Consider the following 13563-nt stretch of genomic DNA (forward strand, 5'->3'; position numbering starts at 1 on the left):
CCTGATTTAGAGGATTAATATTAGTAAAATTACCCACAATCAATTTTTGGAATGGTTCAATTTAGATTGGTCAGATAAAAAGGCAATTAAGAAACTTTGAAGGTCCACAGACCCACATTTGATGGACTAGGTGGAGTTCAGTGGTGTCTGTTTTCCATCAAGACAGTAAGAACTAGATAATGGAACCTATAGCTTAAATCACACCCTGCAATGGTGGTCTTTCCAATCACTGATTTTCCTAGTAACTTGTTCCCAAGTCTTAACCTATCTTCTCAGTTTGACAAGCAGTCCTACAGTTCTCCACCCCTTTCTCATCAGTGACTGGTTCCCTGTTTTGTTTTTCATAGACCATTGAATTTAGAAGAATTTAAAAGCAATAAGATTTCCAACCTGGACCAGAAAATAATTCTCTAAACATATTTAAAAAAAAAACAAAATGAAGTTTATTGGCCTATGGTCTAGAACCTGCTTCCCAGATCACTTTTCTGGGCTATGACTGTTTTGAATTGCCATATTTTGTTTCCTATGGACCTCTTTATTCATGACTGTCTTGCCTGGCCTCTCACCTTCCTTCCTTTCTTTTCTTGACCTCTGGTATTTGTGTCCTCTCTGTTAATAATTTTATACCAGGTTTCTGATCTATTGCTTGAACTGGCCAGGAGTGCTACTGTATGCTCTGGCTCTGACTTATCTACTTACTTAGAGCTTTGCTCTAATATTTGGCACCTAGAGAAACGCCAACTTGGTATCATAATTGTGTCCCCTCAAAATCTGCTTTAACTTAGGATTTTCATTTACTTGTCTAGACCAGATATTCTTTACCTGGGGTCTGTGAACTTTTTGTTTTAACATGTTGATAATTATTTGAATATGATTTGTTTCCCTTATAATCCGTGGATTTTATTTTACACAATCAAAAAACATTATTCTGAAAATGGGTCAATGGGCTTCTCTAGACTGCCAAAAGGGTCTATGACAAAATAAAGGTTAAGAACCTATAGCCTAGACTAATTCCATCCCTATCTATATCTTATTTCTGTGTTCCTGTTCTTATCTCAATTCTTCTGGTCAGCTAGTTAGTTATCTTACATCTATGACCTTCTACAACTTGTCTCTATTATCAAACCTACCTTTCCAAAAATAAAAGTATTCTTTGGTCATTATTATTGTTCTTTGGCCTAAACATTAGGTTCTTTCTCACCAACACAATAAACTAATAATAAAGAAGGCTTCTTTCACTAATAACATTATTGATTTTCCAGAAGTCAAGATGTTAGAGCTATCACATAATTCCTACCTCTGTTCCAGGAGACCGGCTCAGCACATGGTGTGATGATGTTGTTTGATCTGAAATATTTCCAACTCAGGCATACTTCCGACATATTTCACAAACCCAGCTGTCCATCTCCGGAGCAAATTACGTTTACTTTCTGAGAAGATGCAAATACAGACAAACAGCTAAGTAATAGAAAATTTATCATGCGCATAGGTCATTCCAAAACAAAGTTATTCAACTTTTTGAGACCCTTCTCATCTTCCTTGCCCTACTCCCTGTCATTTCATATTCCCATCTTTTAATGATCAACCTTGTCACAAGGCAGAATGACATTCTAAGTAACTTTATTAACAAAGTTATTCTAAAGTTTTAGTATGGTTAAACTTAGTAAGTAGTATACTGCTAAAGGTTTAACAACTGGCTCTCCAAAAACATAAATGTATACATAATACACTTTTAAACTTAATCTGCATTATTTCCATTTTCTCCATCACTTTCTTAAGTCTAGACAGTCAACAGAACAATAAATCTGTATTTAATTTGTAGAATTTCTTGATTTCTGAGGGGTAAATGCTCACACAACTGGCTCTTATAGGCCAGTTTAAGCTGGCTCCAGCACATCATTAGTTAAACTAGAAGAACACAAACAACTTTTCACAGCAAAAAAAAAAAGTATATTGTTAGTACATATCTATATTTTTAACAGCCAACCTATTCACTATTTTTTCCATAGGGGCTAAGATTCTGTGTCCTTTTTTCAAGTTGTCTAGACCTTTCTTGATAGACATGAAAAGAATGGACGCTGTCACCCCCAAATCACAAAAGCAAGCTGGTACAGTGGGTAGGATGCTAGAATTGGAATACTAAGACCCGAGTTAGAATTCTGACTCCATCATTTGCTATCTGTGTGACCTTGATCATAGTTTCCTCAGTTTCCTCTGGGCCTCAGTTACCTCATCTGTAAAATAAGGGAATCAGAAGAGATGATCTCTAGGATACCTTCCAGCTCAGATTTGCATGACTTGAAGAGATTACACATTGCCAATCCCAGCAAAGCAAGCCTTACAGAAAGCTAGTTGAATCAACTTGCCATGGGAAGAAATTGTCAGTAACAAGTAAGCACGAATAAAGGCTTCTTTAATTCCTTGTTACACATGACCCGCTGCTGTCCTAAAAAGAGCAAAAACAATGCATGCCTTGTGTAAGCAAACTGACAAGACAACTCAAAGCATTCCATTCCCTAGAACCTTGACTGATGTCCCAGCTTTCTGCCCAATCTGATCCTCTTATCTTGTAGTGTGTTCTCTGTCTTTAGCTCCTAGCCCATTCTCTTCCATATATGCTTGTTAATCACCTTGAACTAAAACCCTTGTACCTGTGACTGTGAATATTTGTAGTTAGTCTTCCTTTTCCTCAGTACCTTTGATGATACTGACTTTACAAGCCCTCTGATTATATTTCCCTGTGCTATCCTTCAGTTTCCCAAAGTGCTTCTTTCCCTGGGCTAGTACCTGAGCATTCTTAAGGACACAGCTGACTAGAGTCCAAAAAAAAGTTGGATTATACTCCTCTTTGGCTCTCTATTTCTGCCCAATGATTATTTGCTGCATCACCCCAATGTTGCTATAGGCTGACATCTAATGCATTAGAGACAGACCTATATCCCCCTGATACTTGGGTATCCTTTGCTATAAGGTAAGAGATCTTGCCACTGTGGAGTATTACGAGCACCTGGACTACACGTAAATAAGCAAAATGGCAAGAAGGGAGTCAGTGTAGCATAATTTAAAAAGTACTAGGGGCAGCTGGGTGGCACAGTGGATAGAGCACCGGACCTGAATTCAAGAGAACCTGAGTTCAAATCCAGCCACAGACCAAATATTTGACCCTTCCTAACTATGTGACCCTGGGTAAGTCACTTACCCTCAATTGCCTTAAAAAAAAAAAGATTACTAAAGCAGTGGTAAGAACACTTTAGTTCAAATCCCATAGCTGCCATTTATACTATGTATGTGATATCAGGCAAATCACATAGCTTTTCTGGCCCTCAATTTCCTCATCTAGAAAACGAGAGTGTTAGAACATTCATTGGATTTGGAGTCTGAAGACCAAAGTTCAAATCCCAACCTTGTTACTTACTATCTACGTGACCTTGGACAAGTTTAAAACTGTCTAGGCCTCAGTTTCCTCATCTATAAAATGAAGGAGTTGAACTAAATGACCTCTAAGATCCCTCTCACATCAAAGCCTTCATAAATGTCAGTTGTTATTATTACTTCAAGTTCGTATCAGAAGTTAGAATTACTCCTCTTATGGCATCTGTTGATGTATAACTGAGATCTACCCATTCCCCTCAAGACAGTTAGAGAAAGAGTTACCTAGAGGAAAAAGATTAATAAATTATTGGCAAGCCCAAGAATGTAAAACTTTGTCAATAAAAATTCAAAGAACTATTGTAAAGCCTACCATGCTGATAAATCGGTTTTTGAAAAATTATTCTTTAAGCAGAAAGTCATATATAGTACATTTCTGTACATCATGGACAGAATGATTGGAGGAGAGTAGAATTTTTTTTAAAGCCTTTGAAAAGATTTTCTCTATATTTGGAGTTTATTCATACCTAAAGTAATGATTCATTCTATCTAACAAAAACACGTATTATCTTATCGATATATTATATATGCTACTCAAGTGTTGTTAAGAAGAAACCATCATATGAAATTTCTCACATTTCCTGGATTTATCTAGGTCAGAAATGTTGAAAAATTGGTTGTTTCAAACATAAATATGTGTGTAACTCTATGTATATATATTATATGTATACACTTCAATAAATGTGCATCTATTTTCCTAATTAAAAAAAGAAGCAAAAAAAAAACTAGAAATAGATGTTTAGGAATTTTTGTTGCTATTATTATTTTAAACAGTTGGGGGAGGAGGAAAGGGAGGGCATTTTGTTTTCACATTCATATTTTTCTCCAAAGCTCCTTGTGTTTCAATTGGTGGTAATTTTGTCAGTTGTTGGTTCTGGATCACACTTTCTCCAGTCCTATAATAGACATTGTCATTGAATTTTCAAGGTCCCAGACAAAAGGAAAATATTTGCTCCAGAGTTAACCACTGTTGTTGAGGGTATTGAATCAGTTTTTCCACAGCACAATTTTTGAACAATGTGTAGCATGCCTAGGTTGTCATGCCTGAAGAATCCATCATCTATTGGCCAACCTACAAGTGATTAGCCTTAGGTGAGGCTTGATCTTGAATAGCAGATATAATTAGTTTACAGGACTATACTTTAAGCCTTCTAATTTGTTAGGACCAGACAAAGTTGTTTTGTTTTGTTTTGTTTTTTCCTGGGCTGCCACAGCTTTTAAGAACTCAGAGTTACCTCAGAGATATGATGAATGAATGAAAAAAAAAATTAAATATTTATTACGTACCAGGCACTCTGTTAAATATTCATGATACAAGTATAAAAATGACCATCACTGCCTTTAGGAGCCAACATTCCTATAAGGGAAGAAAACACATGTGGGAGAGTAAGGGCCTAAGAGGAATGTTTCGGTCTGAGGAATCATAAGGATAATGAAGGGAGCCACAGGAAAATTAAATAACTTGTTCTTTCCAGAAATGATAGTGTTAATTTGATTATTGTTCCCAAAGTTAGAGGTGGACAGCTAAGGATGGAGAGAAAAACACCATGGTGGATCTGAGTTGGGAGAGATATGGAGAATTCTCACCATCAGGAGGCTTGGGCTCCAGGGCAGGAAATGAAAGACCAGGCAAAGTGAGGGATGTAGTGAATAACAACATGTAGAGTATGACATGGAGAAGACCAAAGAACATGATACAACACTGAGTTTTCAGATGATGATATGTGGATTGTTGTATCATGACCCAGAATACTATAGGAACTCTTCAAAGGAATCCATAACCAAAGGACATTCACCTAACACTCTGCAGCAAAAAATCAAATGGACGAAGGCTACCTGTGATTCATATTATGAGGTGAAAACTGATGGACAATCCATTAAGTTGAATGAATAAATGAATGAAAAAAAATTGGTAAGTACTTACTATGGTTCAAACACTAAGCACTAGAGGCAACCAGCTTATACAATGGATACAGAGCTGGGTCTGGAGTCAGCAAGACCTGAGTTCAAATTCAACCTCAGACACTTACTAAATGTGGGACATTGGCCACCCTCTTTGCCTCAGTTTCTACAACTGTAAAATGGGGATAATGATAACACCTACATCCCAGGGCTGTTGTGAGGATCAAATGAGATAATATTTGAAAAGCACTTTGCAAATCTTAAAGTGCTAGCTATCACCAAAGAAATGTGACCTATTAGTACATGAGTATTCAGAGACTGTTAAAAAGAACTGAGGGAAGGCTTCTAGTGTATTGGGTAGATCTTATATGGCAGGTGTACATGAATTCATTGAGATGGATGTGTTGTGATCTTTACCACTGGAGGGAGTACCCATATGGATGAGATCACAGATCTATTGACACACTGAAGTATGCAGAGATTGGTGACCTTCACACAGTCAATACTCTGTGTTACTGAAGACTAACATACCTGCTGTGCATTCTATCAATACTTTTGTCCATGTATCTATCCTCTACCTGTTATACAACTAACATTTTTGTTCTTAAACTCCCAAAGAAATGGTGACACTTCAAGCTTAAATAAATGGAATAACTTTCAATGGTATATTTACACAGTTTATTTATTTAATTTGACAGACCAGAATTGCCAATACTTAGAACTATTCTAACTCTCCCAGTTAGCTTCCTTATCTATAAAACTAGCTAGGAAGATATTGTACAAATTGAACAGGAGTATTAGGACATGGGGAGATGTATACATTTTAAAAGCAGTAAGAAGGACAGAGGAAGGAAAATAGAGGAGAGGAAAGGCAATTAGAAGAGGGGAGAAACAAAATGACAAGGTGAGAAGAAAGGAGAAGTGGGTGAAGAGAAGACAAGGAGAGGGAAGAGATGTCTCTCAACCCCCATATGCCCACCAGTTTACTTGTTTGTTTGTTTGTTTGTCTTTTTAAATGTCAGAGTGGCAAAGAACAAAGGGGTCCCTAACACACAGAAAGAGGTCATGAGATTAAAGAGAAATCCTATGTGAATCTTTCCTAGTGTCCTTCCTATTTCTGGCCTAGTCTGTTCCCTTTTGCCAAGACCAAGAATGAGATCTCCAAACCCATTAGCACTGGTAACCATTTCAGGATTTGAACTTGGACCTCCAGAGGCAAAACCTTCCAACAGCAGCTCATGTCTTCAACATTCATTTTCCACCTACCCTTCTACCTCCTTCTTCATGAAACAGAAACAGCCTCCAAAATGAAACTAGCAACAGACAACTGGAGGACTCATGTTTCCTTGTAACAAAAGGATGTAGGTTATGATTTTGCCTAAATCAAGAAGACAGAAAATATTCTCCAAATGTCCTAGTCATGCCTATGAGATTCTGGAAACTTAGGTTGGCTTGACTCCCTTCTTCACTACCACACTGGTACTTATCACTATGCTGTTTCCTTATCTCCAGTAGTAGCTTTCCATCCATGCAACAGGCTTCAAAATATACTCCTTACCAGAAAGTAGGAGACATATTTTGTAAATATGTGGTTCAAAATATCATGAATAGATCCATAGTAAAGACTTAGAATAACAAGGTCTCTCTTGAGAGGGCAAAGATAAAGACTGAAAATATATACCCCTGCTCCTCTCCCCATGAAGCCTTAGAGGATTACTCTTAGTTTCCAGGATGTTATCCAGAACTAATATAAGGATTCTGCCTTCTTTTCTTTCCTTACCTGCATTTAAATGGACCAACTATATCAGATGTGGAAGGCATGATCATGCATCCCAGAATGAACCAGATTAATGGAATTGGGAAATGTTTAACACATGAATAAAATGAAATGGTCAAACTGGGTACTTATCTAGGTTCTTTCTAGTTTTAGAAGTCTATGTGATACTTTGATATCTGGAGAAGCAAACTAGTGGGTACTGGAGTGAAAGGATTGGCTGGTAGGAGAGGTATGGTATTGAAAGGTAAAGGGGAAGTCCTAGTGACAATTATCCGGGGGAATTGGATAGAATGGATAGAGTGCTGGAGCTGAAGTTAGGAAGACCTGAGTTCAAATTCTGCCTCAGACAGTTTCTGGCTGTTCGGCCCTGGGCAAGTCACTTAACCTGTCTGCTTCAGTTTCTCCATCTGTAAAATAAGGATAATAGAACCTATCTCTTAAGGTTGTTGTCAGTATAAAATGAGATTTTTTTGTGAAACACTTTGCAAACACTAAAATGTTAGCTATTCTTATTATTTTCATACATAAATAATTAGTTCTTCAGACTGACATGCTATAAACAAAATGGAAAATCTCTTGGTCACAAAAAAAATCTATTTTCATTACATCAAAGCACTTCTTAACTATGCTAAAAACAAGTAAAAAGTGTGAAAATGAGATCATTTCAGGCCTGAGGTTTTGGTTCCTTCAATCTTATTCCACATAATAATCAAAACTACAGATAACTTAGTTTAGCCTCCTTATTGCCCAGAAGAAAAAACTGAGGCCAAGAGAGGCAAAATGACTTATCCCCAGACACACAAATAGATCATCACAGAGATGGCCATAGAATCTGTGGATGCTGACTCCTTGCCCAGCATTCTTTCTGCCATGTCACAAATCAAAAGAATAGGGGAGAACTGATCAAAGTGGAAAGAGAGAACAAGAGTTGTTCCATCTGGGACCTAGACATTTACAACAGAGGGAAACATATCCTTCTTGGTCTGTTTGTTTATCCGTGCCTCTCTGTACTTTATGTCTTGCCTCCCACTGGGAAGGCAGGCTTTAGGGGGTCATTAGTGACTATGTGCATTTCATGGGCTTCACATGGCCTGAGATAAGGATCCAGGCTTCCCGTGCGTGTTTCCTTCTTTCTGGGACAATCAATGCCTACTAAGTTTTGTGTGCATGTGTTGTTGTTGTTGCTGTTGAGTTTTTTTGGGAGATCTGGGACGTCACATAAGGCAATGAGGTAGTTTTTTCATTCGCAAAAATAAAGGAACCTTTGAACTAAACCAATTGCAAGGGATATTATCACAAAGACAAATCCACATGATTGACATTCAGCAGTCACTTTTGCCCTGACCACGCATGAATGGAATGTGATGAGTACTACATTCAAATGTCCTTGCTAAGGCTTCCAGCAAAAGGGGGAAGTAGTCAGCATTGGGAGTCAAGATGCTTTCCTGAGTCAAGATGCTTTCCTTTTAATACTGGAATTCTAGTTCTTCCACTTACCATCTAATTATGTTAACTCAGGTTAAGTTGTTTAACTGCTCTGGGTCTCAGCATCCTCATCTATAAAACGAAAGAGTCTGATTGCACCATCTCCAAAGTCCTCTTTAGTCCTATACCTCTCTCCTGGTGGATCTCAGAGGATGTATCATGGGTTTCAGTTAAGTGTACCTTGAGTATTCCAGCCCAGGCCCCAATCTGAGGTTTGCTGCCTACTCTTCTAAGTGCTGGAAAAGGTTCTTTGTCTATAGAGATGTAAAACCCAGAATCCTAAGGCCCAGAAAATGGGTCTGGAGGCTTTACTGTCTAGGAACACTTCCTAAAAAGTTATTGTGTTGAGATACCTCATGGCAAAAAAATACTGGGCTATGAATACATAGAGAAAGATACAGACAAAGAAAAAGACAGGGACAGAGAAAGAAACAGACAGAGAGAAAAGCAGAGAGAGAGAGACAGAAAGAAAAAGAGAGAAGGAGATAGAGACAGAGAAATAGAGACAGAGAAACAGAGACAAAGAGAGACACAGAGACAGAGAAAGAATTTGAGAGTTACTTCTCAATGTTGAAATCTCCATGAATGTATGGACTGTGCTTTATCTAAACCTTCTCTCTTCGCCAGTGTCCTGCACATACAGTAGGCTCTTAAATATTTGCCAAGTTGAATTGTTCTATGATGGTTTCTTTCCTATTGACAAATACAAGATAAAAGTGAATGCTGAATGGCCAGTACAATTGTCCCAGATGTCTTTGTTGTCTTAGAATAATAGTGAAGAAGGGATAAGAAACTGAACCAGTTATTTTTTCAGCATAGGACACTCTCATTTGAGATAATGGCTTCTGCCAGTACAGTCTGGTATCTTCTCTACAACTTAAAGTCCTAGACCACTCACAGGTTATATGACTTGTATAGTCACAAAACCAATATATGTCAGAAGCAGGCCTTAAAGGCAAGCCTTCCTGACTATAAGGCTAGTTCTCTATCCACTATCTCATGCTGTCTCTGAATAGGGAGAATGCAAATTATGAGAGAGCAAATGCATATAATGTCCATTTTGCAAGAGTTCTTAACCTGGGTACCAACAACTTTAATTTTTTTTAAATTTTGGTAGCTATATTTCAATATACTTGTGTTCCTTTAAAATCCTATGTATTTTATTTTATGCATTTTTAAATATTCTGAGGAGTCTGTAGGTTTTACCAGGCTACCAAAGGTGTCCACAATAAAATAAAAAGTTAAGAACCCCTGAACTAGAGTCCTCTGACAATGTTACTTCTAAAGCACACAAGAATCTACTATCCTCTTATAAAAATTGTCAGACTGGATTCTATAGCATCAGTCCCTAAGGTGCCATTGTCCATTTGTTTTTAATAAAGAAAGTTCATGTCACGTATTAAAACAGTAGCAAAACATGAAGAGCACAAAGGAGAAGAAAGTAAAGCATCTTGGAGCAATGGTTAAAAACAATTCTCTGTAATCATAGTGTTTCTGTCCATGGGACATCCTTTTTTCAGTACGTTGGCTCAGCTTGATTAAAATGTGTTTTTCCAATTTTCCTGGATCCTCTCAACTTCTACAGCCATTCCTGGGAAATTGTTCTTTGGCTAACTGGTCTGTAGTTTTCTGGTATGACTTGAGGGTCTTCTCTTTAATAATTGGATTATGCTGGTCATTTTCCAGTCTTCAGGGCTCTCTCTCTAAACTAAGTGAACATGGAATAGTATATGATAAAGCTTTTCCTTTTTTTTCCTCAGTCTCCTATCCTCTAATATCTTTAAAAAAAAAGATTTGTCCCAGATCTATAAGAAATTAACCTTTTCCCATCCTTTTGCAGAAAAAAAATCATAAAAAAAGAAAAGAAAAAAAAACATAGTAGCATCTCAAATAATTTAGTCAACAAGCATTTATAATTGTTTACAATCTCTTCCTGTTTGACTTAACATATTCTTAATCTGATATTCTTCCAAGAATTAGGAATATTTTAATAGTTCCTTTGTTGCCTTAAATTTTGGATATCCCAGAGTCAGTTTTCCTCCACCCAACCTTTTATTTCTCCTGTCTGTGGGTGCCATGCATATGACTTGATGCCTCCTCAGGTCTCTTTCTAAGTAAAAGGGAGTGTGTTTATATGAGTATGTGTGCTTGCATCTGCATCTTTGTATTTTAACTCTTTTCCTCTCTCTAAAAAGACAAGAAAGGTAGTATGAAATAACGGAAGTTGAACTAGATGGAGATAGGGATGTTGGTTTCTAAACTCAGCTCTACCACTTTCTAGCCCCTTGACCTTGGGCATTATTTCATTTCTCTAGTCTTCAGTTCTCTCATCTGTAAAATGAAGGAGTGGAAGTAGATGATTTCTAGTTCTAAACTTCCCGCTCTAACATCTATCTATCTATCAATATATTTTTAAAGAGAGTATTTTATTACCCTAAAATACTCTTGATTCATATAGAGAATATGATTAAAGAATACATTATATATATATATGCATGTATGTATATATATATATGTATGTGTGTGTGTGTGTGTGTGTGTGTGTGTGTGTGTATAAAGAATAATATAAAGGGAGCCAAGATGGAAGGGTACAGGCCAGCATCCAGCTGAACTCTCCAAACATTCCCCTCCAAACAACTTTAAAATAATGCCTCAAATGATTTTGGAGTGACAAAGCCAACAAAAAGTCAGAGTGAGACATTTTTCCCAGACAATAAAAACCTAGGGGGTTTGAAGGAGACATCTATGACACTAGAGAGAAATGGCAGCACTAGTTGTGGGCCTTGGAGGTGGCTATGCCAGCAGCAATAGCTGTGGCAGCAGTTTTGGAAATTTTCAGCCCAGAGATGGTAAGAGAGTTGGACAATTGGTCAGAAAGAGATTACAGGGGACTTTTTGCCAGCAGTGGGTGCAGCTGGAACTGATTGACCATTCTATTGTCCATAAACAGTTCTGGGTTTCAGTTCCAGGACAGAGAACACTTGTGGTCAGTCACATGGGAGCAGGGAACCTGGTCACATTTCCAGGGCCAAGAGGAGTGATAGCTGTTGAGATCGAAGGAGAGCAGGACCAAGAGGAACACTAGCATTTGTGGCTGAAGACAACAGGGGCCTTCCTGGATAAAGACCACACAGCAGATCAGGAAAGCAGTGACCACACTTCTCTTCAGATCACACCAACCTGAAAGCACTGAAAACTTACAGACTCCCAAGAATTAGCACTGAAAGCAGCAGCACAAAAAAGCCTTAAGCTTAAGACAGCCCTAAATGAGCAAAGTCCAACTTTAACAGAAAGTTCAAAATGAATAAACAACCTGGAAAGACAGACAAACAACACAAAAGAACTTAACCATAAAAATCTATTATGGTGGCAAAAAAGACCAAGATATAAACTTAGAAGAAAACAATGTGAAAACAGCTACAAGCAAAGTTTCAAAGAAAAATGCCAATTGGACACAATGCCAGCAAAAATTCGTGGAATAGTTAAATAAAGAGATAAGAGTGGTAGAAGAAAAATTGGGGGAAAATGAGAATGATGAAAGAAAATTATGAAAAGAAAATTAACAGCCTGGTTTAAAAAAAAGCAAAAAAATAGTGAAGAAAATAACATCTTAAAAAAAAAAACAGAATTGACCTAATGTTAAAAGAGGTACAAAAATTCACTGAAGAAAAGAACTCCTTTAAAAGTGAATAGGTCAAAAAAAAGTGAAGAGGCCAAATGGAAAAGGAGGTACAAAAATCCACTAAAGAAAAGAACTATTAAAAAGCAGAATAGAACAAATGGAAAAAGAGATACAAAAGCTCACTAAAGAAAATCATTCCTTAGAATTAAGCAACTTGAAGATAACGATGCCAGGAGATTTACAGAAACAATAAAACTAAGTCAGAAGGATGAAAAATAAAAGAAAATGTGAAATATCTCATTGGGAAAACAATTGACCTAGAAAATGGAATGTGAAAAATTGAACTACCTGAATTATTGGACTACCTGAAAGCCAGGATCAAAATGAAAACCTAGACATCATATTTCAAGAAATTATAAACAAAATTACCCTAATATCTTAGATTGAGAAGGTATAATAGAAATTGAAAGAATATACCAAGGCCAGAAAAAAATTCCTGGCTTAGTTAAAGAAAGATTTAATAGTAGGAGAGGAAAGTGGAGAAGTATGATCACTGCTATCTGTAAGAAATTCCAAAATGAAAACTCCCAGAAATATTATAGCCAAATTCCAGATTTGCCAGGTCAAAGAGAAAATATTTCAAGCAGTCAGAAAGAAACAATTCAATTATCATGGAGCCAGAGTTAAGATCACACATGATTTAGTGGCTTCAACATTGAAGAAGTCAAGGGCTTGGAATATGATATTCCATAAGGCAAAGGAGCTAGGATTACAACCAAGAATCACCTAACCCAGCAAAACTGAGTATTATCCTTCAAGGGGGAAAAGAATATTTAATGAAATAGAGGACTTTCAAGCATTCTTGATGAAAAGACCAGAGATAAATGGAAACTTTGACATTCAATCACAAGACTCAAGAGAAGCATAAAAAGGTAACCATGAAAGAGTAACCATAAGGGACTCAAAAAATTTAAAGTGTTTATATTCCCATCTGCAAGATGATACATGTAACTCCCAAGAACTTTATCATTGTTAAGCCAGTTAGAAGGAGTCTATATAAAGGGCATGTGTATGAGTCGATTATGTTGGGATTATCTCCAAAAAAAGGAAAGAAAGAATGAATGAAAGAAAGAAAAAAAAGAAAGAAAGAAAGAAAGGAAGGAAGGAAGGAAGGAAGAAAGAAAGAAAGAAAGAAAGAAAGAAAGAAAGAAAGAAAGAAAGAAAGAAAGAAAGAAAGAAAGAAAGAAGGAAGGAAGGAAAGAAAGAAAGAAGGAAAGAAAGAAAGAAAGAAAGAAAGAAAGAAGGAAGGAAGGAAAGAAAGAAAGAAGGAAAGAAAGAAAGAAAGAAA

The sequence above is a fragment of the Vombatus ursinus genome, unplaced genomic scaffold (genome assembly GCF_900497805.2).
Source record: "Vombatus ursinus unplaced genomic scaffold, bare-nosed wombat genome assembly UNPS02014832.1, whole genome shotgun sequence".
NCBI classification, from domain to species: domain Eukaryota; kingdom Metazoa; phylum Chordata; class Mammalia; order Diprotodontia; family Vombatidae; genus Vombatus; species Vombatus ursinus.